This window comes from Jaculus jaculus, chromosome 9, assembly GCF_020740685.1.
Source record: "Jaculus jaculus isolate mJacJac1 chromosome 9, mJacJac1.mat.Y.cur, whole genome shotgun sequence".
NCBI lineage: Eukaryota > Metazoa > Chordata > Mammalia > Rodentia > Dipodidae > Jaculus > Jaculus jaculus.
Window position 1 is genome coordinate 120,868,763 of NC_059110.1, and position 12,781 is coordinate 120,881,543.

Here is a 12,781-nt window from a genome sequence, read left to right on the forward strand (position 1 = left end):
CCCCACCCCGCCAGGGCATGCCGGCAGCTGGCATTGACTCTGCCCAGCTCCCTACCCTGCCCTGTCGCGGGCGCCCCTACACCCGACCGACGCGGGCTTTGCTGGGTTGCGGGCGCACGGACCCGGCCTGGCCAAGGGAGCGTGGAGTACTCCAGGGCCGGCCCTGAGCCGACAGCCGGTCACCGAGCGGCCAGCAGCCCTCTTGCTGGTGCTGGGGATTGGGACGGGGTGTGGGTGTGTGTGCTGGGGGGGGGGGGGAACGCTTCCAGTAATCTCCAGAGGCGCTGCCCAAACGTGGACACATGGCTGGGAGGGGCAGGTTGTGCCTACTGCACTCCATTTGTCCCTGTCGCCTGAGCTGTTGCCCGGAATGGAATGACCATCTGCCCATGAATGCACATAGGCACCAATCCTGGCTCTGCGGGAGGCCCAGAGACCACAACCAGTTTTCTCATCTGTAAAATGGGCATGTGAACCCACTTCTGGTCCCAGGTAACAAACATGGGTGTGTGACACCAGGGTGCCCAATTCTTTCTCCACTTCTCCACCCGTGCCCCGCCCCTCCCCCACCGGTAAACAATATCTATCATCTATCTATGTCTATATGGTTTCATGTAGCCCAGGCTGGCTTCATTATGTAGTGTAGGCTGGTCTTGAACTCCTGATCCTCCTGCCTTCACCTCCGGAGAGTTGGGATTTACAGGCATAAACCCTGACGCTGGGTTTATGTGGTACTAGGGATTGAACCCAGGGTCTGGAGCATGCTAGGCAAACATTGTATCAACTGAGCTACACCTGGAGCCTCGTCAAGGGCTGCCGCTGATACCTGTGGCTCCCAGCCCTGTTCTGAACACCATGGACCACCCAGGAGAATTGTCTCCCAGTCAACCAAAGCCAAGAGGTGGGTAAACTTGTCGGGTGCAGATTCCGCAGACCCCAGGCACTTGCATGGCTTTTCAAAGCCAGTCCATGCCCTGGAGTCACCTGGGGGCCCATCAATAGGGTCTCTACTTCCCTCACCACTCAGTCGGGCTACCCAGGCTGATTCCAGGGTGCCATCGTTCTGCGCTCCCCACCCCTACACCAGCCACCCGTGCTCCAAGATCTGCCGAATCCATGCCGATAAAACATTTGGGGAAGATAAGTGCTGTTATAAATAATTAAGACCATATGTATAGTCGCCAACAACAACAACAAAAAAGTTTTAAAACCCCCGTTCCGGGAACAGCTGCCATGTGGGGGGTCCGGGCTGCACTGCTCAGGCCCATCCCCATCCGACTGACGGAGGGAGGAGCTGCCAGGGGCTCCCAGATTTGCAGGGAGAGGGTGGCAAAGGGGACTGGAGCCCAGAGATGGGGTCAGGGCACTAGCATGCCAGGGGTTGGACTTTGCACACTCAGAGGCCCAGCTCTAGTCAGGGCTTCCTAACTCATCCCTGCTCCTGGCAGCCTGCAGAGAGTTCTTGGTGCCCAAGAAACAGCTATTGAATAAAAATGAACTGGTGACCTCCATGTTCTAAGGGAGCGTTTGTGCCAGGCAGGAAGTCTAGATGTCCTCCTCCTCCTCCTCCTCCTCAGAGGCTCCACGAAGGACCGTGGCCTGAAGGAAGGTTTGTGTTGCCATTCTCTTGCTCCAGAACCTGCCAGGCATCTGTGGCGATGGCAGTAACTACTCCCACCTGGCAGCTAAGGTTCCCCTGTCCCAGGTCAGCCAGGACCCCTGGCGTGCGCCACGTTCCATGCCCTTGTTGGCTTTGTCCCCTGGTGATCCGCTCGTGCCCACCCTGTCATTTCTCCAGGCTCATTGCTTATCTTCAAAAGGAGGCCCCTCCCTCACCCCTCAGCTCAGATCCCGATAGTGGGGTTCCAGAAATAAGAATCAAAGACACAGATCCTGAGACCCCCGTGAAGGACCCAGGAAAGTAACAATGACAGAAGCTGCTTTGAAATAAGCCAGGTGCCGGGTAGACAGGGAGAAGGGGCTGCCGTGGGAGACAGGCTGGAGGGAGAGACAGATAAAACTATGGCGACTCCTGCAGGTGCAAGAGGAGGAAGGCTGGCCCTTGCCTGAGACCAATCTCGCTGTCTCAGCAGGCTCCCTGTCACCCGCTTCCAGGAGTGCTGCTCAGGAAAGCCCAGTCCTTTGAGGAACAGGTTCTAATTCTGGCTGTACAACTTAGATTTATATGCAAGGAGGGAGGAACAGAGAATGTATGGGTGCACCAGGGCCTCCAGCTACTGCAAAACGAACCCTAGATGCATGTGCCACTTTGTGCATCTTGCTTTATGTGAGTACTGGGGACTAGAACCCAAGTCGTTAGGCTTTTTTTTTTTTTTTTTTTAATATTTTTTATTCATTTTTATTTACTTATTTGAGAGTGACAGACAGAGAGAGAAAGAGGCAGGGAGAGAGAGAGAGAGAATGGGCGCACCAGGGCCTCCAGCCACTACAAACGAACTCCAGATGCGTGCGCCCCCTTGTGCATCTGGCTAACGTGGGACCTGGGGAACCGAGCCTCGAACCGGGGTCCTTAGGCTTCACAGGCAAGCGCTTAACCACTAAGCCATCTCTCCAGCCCAAGTCGTTAGGCTTTACAGGCAAGTGTCACATGGCTCAGATGAGAGACCTATTCTGCTGATAAAAACCAATAGAGGAGCCGGGCATGGTGGCACACGCCTTTAATCTCAGCACTTGGGAGGCAGAGGTAGGAGGATCGCCATGAGTTCAAGGCCACCCTGAAACTACTGAATTCCAGGTCAACCTGAGCTACAATGAAACCCGACCTCAAAAAAACAGGGGGTGGGAAGAAAAACCAACAGAGATTGGACTGGAGAGATGGCTTAGCAATTAAGGTGCTTGCCTGTGAAGCCTAAGGACCCAGGATTGATTCCCAAGTACCCACATAAGCCAGATGCACAGGGTGGCGCATGCTTCTGGAGTTTGTTTGCAGTGGCTGGAGGCTCTGGTGTGCCCATTCTCTCTTTCTTCTTTCAAATAAATAAAAATAATAAAATATTTTTTTAACCCAACATGGTGAGACCTTGAAAAACCAACATATATATATATATATATATATATATATGGTAGCACACACCTTTAATCCCAGCATTTGGGAGGCAGAGGTAGGAGGATCACAGTGAGTTCGAGGCCACCCTGAGACTACATAGTGAGCTAGAGTAAAACCCTACCTGAAAAAACCAGGGCTGGAGAAATGGCTTAGTGGTTAAGGCACTTGCTTGCAAAGCTAAAGGACCCAGGTACCCAGGTTTGACTCCCTAGGACCCATGAGAACCAGATTCACAAGGGGGCACATGCATCTGGAGTTTGCAGTGGCTGGGGGCCCTGATACACTTATTCTCTCTCTCTCAAATAAGTAAAAATAAAATATTAAAAAACACACACACAGAAGCCAAGAGTGGTGGTGCATGCCTTTAATCCCAGCACCCAGGAGGCAGAGGTAGGAGGATCACTGTGAGTTCAAGGCCACCCTGAGAACTCCATAGTGAATTCCAGGTCAGCCTGGGCTAGAGTGAGACCCTACCTCGAAAAACCAAACAAAAAGAAAAAAAAAAAAAACACAGAGCCAGACCCTATTTTGAAAAAATAAAACCCAACAGAGGTGTCCTGGAGAGATGGCTTAGCAGTTAAGGCACTTGCCTGTGAAGCTTAAGGACCCAGGTTCAATTCTCCAGGACCCATGTAAACCACATGCACAAGGTGGTACATGCATCTGGAGTTCCTTTTCAGTGGCTAGGGGCCCTGCTGTGCCCATTCTCTCTCTCTCTCTGCCTCTTGCTCTATCTCTCATAACTAGAATATTAAAAAAAAAACACAGAGGCATTGCAATTTAGATGTAGATCTCTGTGGAATATGCATACAAAAGCCAGGTATGGTGGCTCATGTCAGTAATCCCTGTACTTGGGAGACTGAGGTGAGAGGAGGGTGAGGAGGGTTGTGAGTTCAAGGCCAGCCTAGTATACATCGTGAGTTCCAGGCCAACCCAGGCTACACAGCAAGAACTTGTCTCAAGACAACAATAAAAAAAGGCAGGCATAGCCTCCTACTCCTATAATCCCATCACTGGAGAGGTTCAGACAGAAGGATTAAGAGTTAAAAGTTCAAGGTTGGGGCTGGGGAAATGGCTAAGGCATTTGTCTGAGAAGCCTAAGGAACCTGGTTTGATTCCCCAGGACCCACGTAAGCCAGATCCACAAGGGGGCACATGCATTTAGAGTTCATTTGCAGTGGCTGGAGACCCTGGCATGGATATTCTGTCTTTCTCTCTGACTCTTCTTCTCGCTCTTTCTCTCTCAAATAAATAAATAAAATAAAGGCATGAGCCACCATTTCTGCCTTTAAAAAACAGAGTTCAAGGTTAGAGCTGAAAAGATGGTTCAATGGTTAAGGCTTTTGCTTGTAAAGCCTAAGGACCAGGGATTGATTCCCCAGTACCTGCATAAAGCCAAATGTACAAAGTGACATGTGCGTTTGGAGTTTGTTTGCAGTGGCTAGAGTCCTTGACATGCCCATTCTCTCTTTCTCTATCTGCCTCTTTCTTTCTCTCTCTGTCAAATAAATAAATAATATTAAAAAGAAAAAAAAAGCCGGGCATGGTGGTGCATGCTTTTAATCCCAGCACTTGGAAGGCAGAGGTAGAAGGATTGCTGTGAGTTCTAGGCCACCCTGAGACTACATAAACATAGCCTGAGCTAGAGTGAAACCCTACCTGGAAAAAACAAAAAATTGAGTTCAAGGTCATCCTCAGCTACATACTGAGTTTGAGACCAGCCTGGGCCGTATGAGGCCTCATCTCAACTCCCTTCCACCCCCTAATATTAGTAGTAATAATAATAACAACCATGAATAGGAATATCAGAGTACGTGACTTAAGTACTGGGTGTGAAACCTTCCCCAAAGGAACGCTGTTGTGGATTCCTTTCTGGAGAACAATGTCAAGGAAATGCCCCGTGGGCTTCGACTATGACAGTCCTTGACCGATGCCTTCTGCTTTGGCCCATCTCTGGCTCGAGTTCCAGCCTTTCTGCTTCCCAAAGGTTCCCTGGCTCTGTCATTGGGCAAACATGCCTCTGCTGATCCCAGAGCTTCCGTCAGCTTGTGGGGACCCAGGGAATGCCCCAAATGCCCTGCAGCCAGCACTGCCGTCCATCCTCTGCAGGATCCAGGGCCAGAAACAGGCCCTGTCAGGGCAGGGTAACAGATGGTTCCTTCAGACACAGAACTTCCTCTGCAGGGAAATGCATGGCGGGAGTGGACACTGGGCAAATGACTGACTGGACAGTCTTCAGGCAGAGCATGCAGTGTGTACTAGTACTTGGTGCACAGTAGGTAGCTTACACACAGTAGGTAGGAGCACGTGGCATTCAGTGCACAGTAGGTGTTCACAAAGAAGGTGTTGCGGGGGGGGGGTTGTCAGGAGAGATGGCTCAGTGGTTGAGGTGCTTGCTGGCCATTATTGGCCCAGGTTTGATTCCCCAGTACCCATGTAAAGCCAGATGCGCATAGTGGCACGTTCATCTGGAGTTTGTAATGGCTGAAGACCTGGGTGTGCCCATTCTCCCTCTCTCTCTCTCCTTGCAAACAAATAAATAAAAACATTTTTTAAAGATGCTTGGCAAGGGCTGGAGAGATGGCTTAGTGGTTAAGCGCTTGCCTGTGAAGCCTAAGGACCCCGGTTCGAGGCTCGGTTCCCCAGGTCCCACGTTAGCCAGATGCACAAGGGGGCGCACATGTCTGTAGTTCGTTTGCAGAGGCTGGAAGCCCTGGCGCGCCCATTCTCTCTCTCTCTCCCTCTATCTGTCTTTCTTTCTATGTCTGTCGCTCTCAAATAAAATAAAATAAAATAAAATAAAATAAAATAAAATAAAATAAAATAAAATAAAATGAACAAAGATGCTTGGCATACCATAGGGTGCATAGTAGGTGTTCAGCCCTTGTGAAGTATATGTATGCTGTTCTACTTACAGCAGAGTACAGGAGCCCAGTATATGCCAAGAAGGACAGGGCTGGTAAGATGGCTCAGTGGGTAAGCACTTGCTGAGCAAGCGTGAAGACCCTGGCACTTATATGAAAAGCTGGGCAGGGCCACACATTTCTGTAACCCCAGCACTGAGGGGGCAGAGACAGGAGGATCCCTGGAGTTCCCCTGTCAGTTTGACTCGCTAAAAAACACTGGGCTTGGGCTGGAAAGGGATCTTAGCAGTTAAAGTGTTTGCCTGCAAAGCCTAAGGACCCCGGTTTGATTCCCCAGGACTCATGTAAGCCAGATGCACAAGGAGGCGCATGCATCTGGAGTTCATTTGTAGTGGCTAGAAACCTTGGCATACCTATTCTCTCCCTCCCTCACTCTCTGTCTCTCTCTCAAGTGAATTAATTAATTAAAAAAAAAAAAACACTGAGCTTCATGTTCCTTGAGTGACCCTGAGTCAAGAAAATAAGAAGGGTAACAGCAAGCCTCTTCCGCATGGGAATGTGCGTCTGCACACACATGCACACGGCACAAACACCAAAAAGAGAGAAAGAAAGGAAGGAAGGAAGAAAATGGCCAAAGTGAAAAATGCTCTTCACACCCCTTGCTATGGAACCTCGTGGTGGGAGCGACAGGGTCACCATGGCTCCCCTCATGATCTCATGGTGGGGCTATATTAGTCACCTTCTTGTTGCTGGGACAAAATACCTGACAAAAGTTAGTTTAAGGGAGGAAAGGTTTATGTCAGCTTACAGCTCCAGGTTACCGTCCATCATGGTGGGGGAAGGAGGGGAGGCGTGGCGGCAGGAGCTTGGAGCAGAGCTGCTCACACTCGGTCAGCAGTGAGGAAGCAGAGTGATGAACGCCGCTGCTCAGCCGGCCCTCTCCTCCTACACAGTCCAGGACCCCGGCCATGGAATGGTGCTGCCCGCAGTCAAGGTGGGTCTTCCCACCTTAATTAATGTAATCTAGGTAATCCCTCATAGGTGATTCCAGTCCTGTCAAGTTGATGATCAACAGAAACCATCATAGGGGCCTTGGGTTCAGCCACCTCCCAGCATCTCAATGTACCTTTGCATCATATCTTACTACTTGTCTAGGAAAAGATCAACATTCAAAGTACAGGGCCAGGGAGATTGCTCAGTGGTTTAAGGCACTTGCTTGCAAAGCCTACTGGCTGGGGTTCAATTCCCCAGTACCCATGAAAAGCCAGATACACAAAGTAGCACATGCGTCTGGAGTTTATTTGCAGTGAGTTTATTTGCAGTGGTAACAGGCCCTGGCATATCTACAGTCAGTCTATCAGTCTGTCTCTCTCTTTCTGTCTTACACACACACACACACACACACACACACACACATATAAATAATAAATAAATAAATAATAATTTAAAAAATATATACACAGCATGATTTTTTAAAAATAAATTTCACTTATTTATTTTGGTTTTCCATGGTCTCTAGGCCAGGCAGACCTGAAACTCACTATATAGTGTCAGGGTGGCCTCAAACTTATGGCAATTCAATTTTAAAAATTATTTATTTATTTGAGAGAGTAAGAGAGAGAGATGTAGAGAGAAAAAGAGGCAGATAGACACACTAGGGCCTCCAGCCACTGCAAACAAACTCCAGACACATGTGCATCTGGCTTATGTGGGTACTGGGGAATCGAACCTGGGTCCTTAGTCTTCACAGGCAAACACCTTAACCACTAAGCCATCTCTCCAGCCCCCAAAGCATACTTTTACTATGTGTTACTCACTCACCTATGTTAAGTCAAAACAATCCTCAGTAAGGGAGTGTCTAAATGAAAACCCTACTTATGAACAAGCTAGGACTTGCCTGTCCACTATGACCCCAAGTAAGGGCTAGGCAGTCATTCCTGCCCCTGAAATTCCAGAGCTCCACAAGGGAGCTTGGGAGACCCTCCAGGGTGGACAGAGTGGCAAGTTCTATAAGTCTGTATATTCAGCTGACCTGTCCACGTAGACCCTTCCATGCCCATCTCCCAAACCTCGTTCATCCTATCTCACTGGGCTCTGGCCCTGAGTCTAGGAGCAGGGGTAAAGGAATGCAGGAGAGGGTCTCCAGAGGGGTGCCCTCCATGGATCCTGTGCCAAGCCAGCAGGGGCACAGGGAGGAACACTGTCCCTCTGAGCTTGGGCATTGAGTCCCAGGGTCACAGCCTGCTCACCCTTGGTATCCCGCACTGGGCCAACATCTGAGGATATACGTCCACCTCTAGATGGCCACCCAGCCCCATGCCCACAGTCTGACCCCTCCATCCTCCTCCTGGATGGGCGCAGGGGTCAGAACAGGGCCACCAAGCAGCAGGCAAGGGCCCAGCAGGCTGGGAGCTGACCGTGCGCTGCTTCAGTCCAGGCTCAGTAACAGGAAGAGAGGCCCTGGTGCCAGTAATTGAGATGCAAGAGATTAGAGGTCTCACTGCCTAATCAGCAGCCTCCTGAAGTCGGAGGACGAGTTCCTGGAAGGAGAAGGAAACTGCCCAGTAAATAACGTGAAACCAGCACAGCACAGGCCCCAGCGCGCAACGGAGCCACTCTGCTGCGGGCTGCGCAGGGAAGCGGGGCCCTGGAGGGAGCAGCTACAGCAGAAGGTTCAATGGTGTGGCCTGCTCTCAGTCAGAACAGGGGTGCCTGGAAAAGTGAGGGTTCAGTCTCAGCACAGTTGGCTCACACAGGGTGTCAGCAAGGAAGGGCTTCTCCAAACCTCTGCAGAGGATCCTTAAGACTCGGGCCCTAGGCACGCCGCTGCCCCCAGAGCCCAAGCCCATCTCAGCTCCATCTCCTAGGGAGGCCCTGGAGTGGGGACCTAGCCCTGTGCTTGCTCAGCTCCCCAATGCTCCTCCTTCCCCCTCCCCGCCCCCCCCCCAGCCCTGAAGCTGAGATTCCTGGAAGGCTGGCTGCTTCCCAGCCAACTGCGGGGAGCTCTGGGACAATGGTCCCTCAGGGGTTCCCAAGGTGCCCACTGCCCTGCCAAGCCTACATTTCTGCTGGGCTCCCAGGCTCCAGAGCTGTCCCTCAGGCCCCCACAAGCCTCCAGAGAAGCCCTTAAGGCCTACAGCTCCCCATGATCCCACCCCGCTGGGCCCCAGAGTGTAGGCAGTAGACCACAGAAGCGCCAGTCCAAAGAGGTGCATCCCCGGCCTTGCACAACCGGGAGGGGCATGTAGCACAGAAGGGGAAGCGCTGGGGGACAGGGAGGGCTGATGGCCGGAGGGGACATGGCAGCACAGGAGAATGCCTGTCGTGCTGTCTCATGGGATTTTTCCCAAGGAGACCCCCAATGAACAACTGCTCTCACAGGCAGGACTGCAATAACAGACTAAAGTCTGATTCCACCCAAGTTCCCCCTGGCAAACCGATGGGCCTCTGTGGCTTTCTTGCTGAGCATGGGCGAGGACAAGAACATGGAGACCCCACAGTGGCCATAGCATCAAAAGGACTCGTCCCGGCATGGACAGCAACCTCCTCAGCTTCAGAGAGGGAGCTCCTGCCCCTCGCTCCTCCACCGTCTGTATACTCTTTCGTAAAATTTTTGTATTTGCTTATTTATTTGAGAAAGAGGTTGTGGTTTGACTCAGGTGTCCAATAAACATGTGTTCTGAACACTAGGTCCCCAGCTCGTGGAGATCTGGGAATTAACACCTCCTAGAGGCAGTGTATTGTTGGGGGCGGGCTTATGGGTGTTATAGGCAGGGTCCCTTTGCCAGTGTTTGGGACACTCTCCTGTTCCTGCTGGCCACCTGATGTTGATCAGGGGGTGATGTCCACCCTCTGATTATGCCATCATTTTCCCCTGCCATCATGGAGCTTCCCCCTCGAGTCTGCAAGCCCAAACAAACCGTTTTTGTTTTTGTTTTTTTTCCAAAAGTTGCTCTTGGTCCGGGGATTTCTGCCAGCAATGCAAACCTGACTGCAACAGTAATGTTGGTACTGAGGAGTGGGAATGCTGATGGACACCTGACTGTGTGGCTTTGATCTTTTGGAGCTGATTTTCAAGAGGAATATGAAGGATTTGAAACCTTGGCCTAAGAAATGCCTTGCAGTGCTGTAAGTACAGCTTGATGGACTATTCTGGTCAGAGCTGCAAGACCTGAATGCAGTAAGAACTATGGACTGTGAGGTTTGGCTTATGAGGGTGAGAAAGAGCTTTGCTTGGACTGGGCTAGAAGCAGTTTGTGTGAGAGGCCTGCTGTTATGCCCGTGTCCTGAGAACTTGTGCAGAGTTGTAGTGCATAGAAATCGACTGGTGTGAGCAGAGGGATATGGTACAAAAAGAAATCTTTGGGCTGAAACTGCTGCCTGTTCAGCTGCAATTATATGAGAGATTACAACCATTGAGACTGGGCCAGCTGAAATGCACTGGGGCAACAAGAAAAATATAGACTCTTTTAAAGGGGCCTGAGTGCTCAAGGAGTGTCCTGTTCCTCAAAGTCTGCTTTATTCCCCCCCCCCAATAACAAATTGTCACCCTACCTGGTATTGTAGAGTATAAAAAGTGCAGGAAAGAGAGGGTCATTGAGTTTGCAACACGGTCTTGTGTTTTGGAAATGGCCGTGGTCATTGTGAAGCAGGTTTGCTGGATGCCTGCATGGAGACACCATGGGGCCATGAAGATGAACCGTGGGTTGCAGTGAAGACCCAGTGGAGATGCTGGGACCATGAGATGGCTGCTAAGGAAAGCTGCCGGCACCAATGAAGTTTTTCCAGGACTGTGAGTAGCCTAGCTGGAGGGGTGGAATTAGAATGCCAGAGACTTGTTACTGGTTAGAATTATCGGACTTGGAGATTTGTCACTGGCTAGAATTATTGGACTTGAAGCTGCAGAGTTTGATGTTTGCCCTGGTTGTTTAAAATCTTGTATTGGCTGAATATTTCTTTGCTATGCCCAATGCCATCTTTTGTAGTGTCAATGTTTATTCTGTTCCATTATGGTTTGGGGGGGATTTTTTTGTACTATGGCTCAGTTAAAAGATCTTGGACTATGGAGAAGTATGAACATCATTGGAATTGATAATAACCATGGGGACTTTTAAAGTTGGATGAATGCAACTCATGTATGGTTATCAGTTTATGGGGGCCAGAGGCAGAATGTGGTGGTTAGATTCAGGTGGCCCCCATAAACTTAGGTGTGCTGAATGCTGGGTTCCCAGCTGATGGAGATTTGGGAATTAACGCCTCCTGGAGGGAGTGTATTGTTGGGGGCAGGCTTATGGGCTTTATAGCCAGTTTCCCCATGCCAGTGTTTGGCACACTTTCATGTTGCTATTGTCCACCTTATGTTGGCCAGGGGGTGATGTCCACCCTCTGCTCATGCCATCGTTTTCCCCTGTCATCATGAAGCTTCCCCTTGAGTCTGTAAGGCAAAATAAACCCTTTTTTTTCCCCACAAACTGCTCTTGGTCAGATGATTTCTGCCAGCAATGTGAACCTGACTGCAACAGAGGTGGAAGGGCAAAAAGAGAAGAGAGTATGGGCATGCCAGGGCTCTTGCCACTGCTACAAACAAACTCCGGATGCATGTACTACCTTGGGTATTGGGGAATTAGACCTGGGCCAAAAGGCTTTGCAAGCAAGTTCCTTTACCACCAAGCCACCTCCCCAGCCCAGCTTCTGCGTATTCTCATCTTCCCCTACTACAAGACCTCATGCATCACTCTGTACAGCTGAGATAGGGGATGCCTGAGGTCTCAGGTGAAGGTCTGGTGACCCTCCCCATGCCCCTCCTCCTATGGGGGAGCATCAACAAACCCAATCTCAGGCGCACTCACGAGTGGTCTGATAAAGATGGCAACAGCTGGTTTCCTCCGAGGACCACGTCACAGCACAGGTAAGGCTCAGTGAGGACATGTGTGGTGGGTCACCTCTGGTTCCTGCGTTGGCGATGGTGTCACACATATTAACACCCTGCCCCTCCCAGCCCCTCCGTTTTGTTTTGTTTTGTTTTGTTTTGTTTTTTTTTCTCTAGGTCCAGTCACCCATCTGTCCTCTGCAGCCAGCCCCATCAGCTGGGGTCAGGGCATGGTGGTCACTTTGTGGACAACAGGGCAAGCGGAGGCTCCTGACAGAGGTTCTCCAGCTAGGCTTCCAGACTCCTCTCCCCAACCCTGCCAGTTTTCTGAAGTGCGCAGGCACTGGGGAAACTGTGATCACACAAACATAACAAAGCACTATTTCCCTGTAAAGAAAGCTATTCAGGAGACCTTGACCTTGAGGTGAGAAAATCCTCATAAATCCTCCACAAGAGCCAATCACAAATCAGACCACAAGCAAACTGGCTCCATCAAGTTGATGTAGTTTTTCTTTTTTTGTTTTATATTTTAGATTTTTAAAAAATGTTTAATTTATTTATTTGAGAGAGAGAAGAGAACAGGCACCCCATGGCCTCCAACCACTGTAAATGAACTTCAGACACATGCATAAGACACATGCAAGAGTTTGATGTGCATCTGGCTTACATGGGCCCCGGGGAATCGAAACTGGGTCCTTAGGATTCACAGGCAAGCACCTTAACCACAAAGCTATCTCTCCAGCTCTCCTAGATTTTTTTTTTTTTTGAAATAGGCTCTCACTTTGTAACCCAGGTTGGCTTCAAACTTGAAATCCTCCTGCCTCAGCCTGACAAGTTGCAGAGATTATGGATGTATACAACCAGATCTGACAGAAATGAAGGACCTTTATTTATTTATTTTTTAATTTACTTTTATTTGACAGAGAAGTAGAATGAGAATGGGAGTACCAGGGCCTCTCACCACTGCAAACAAATTCCAGA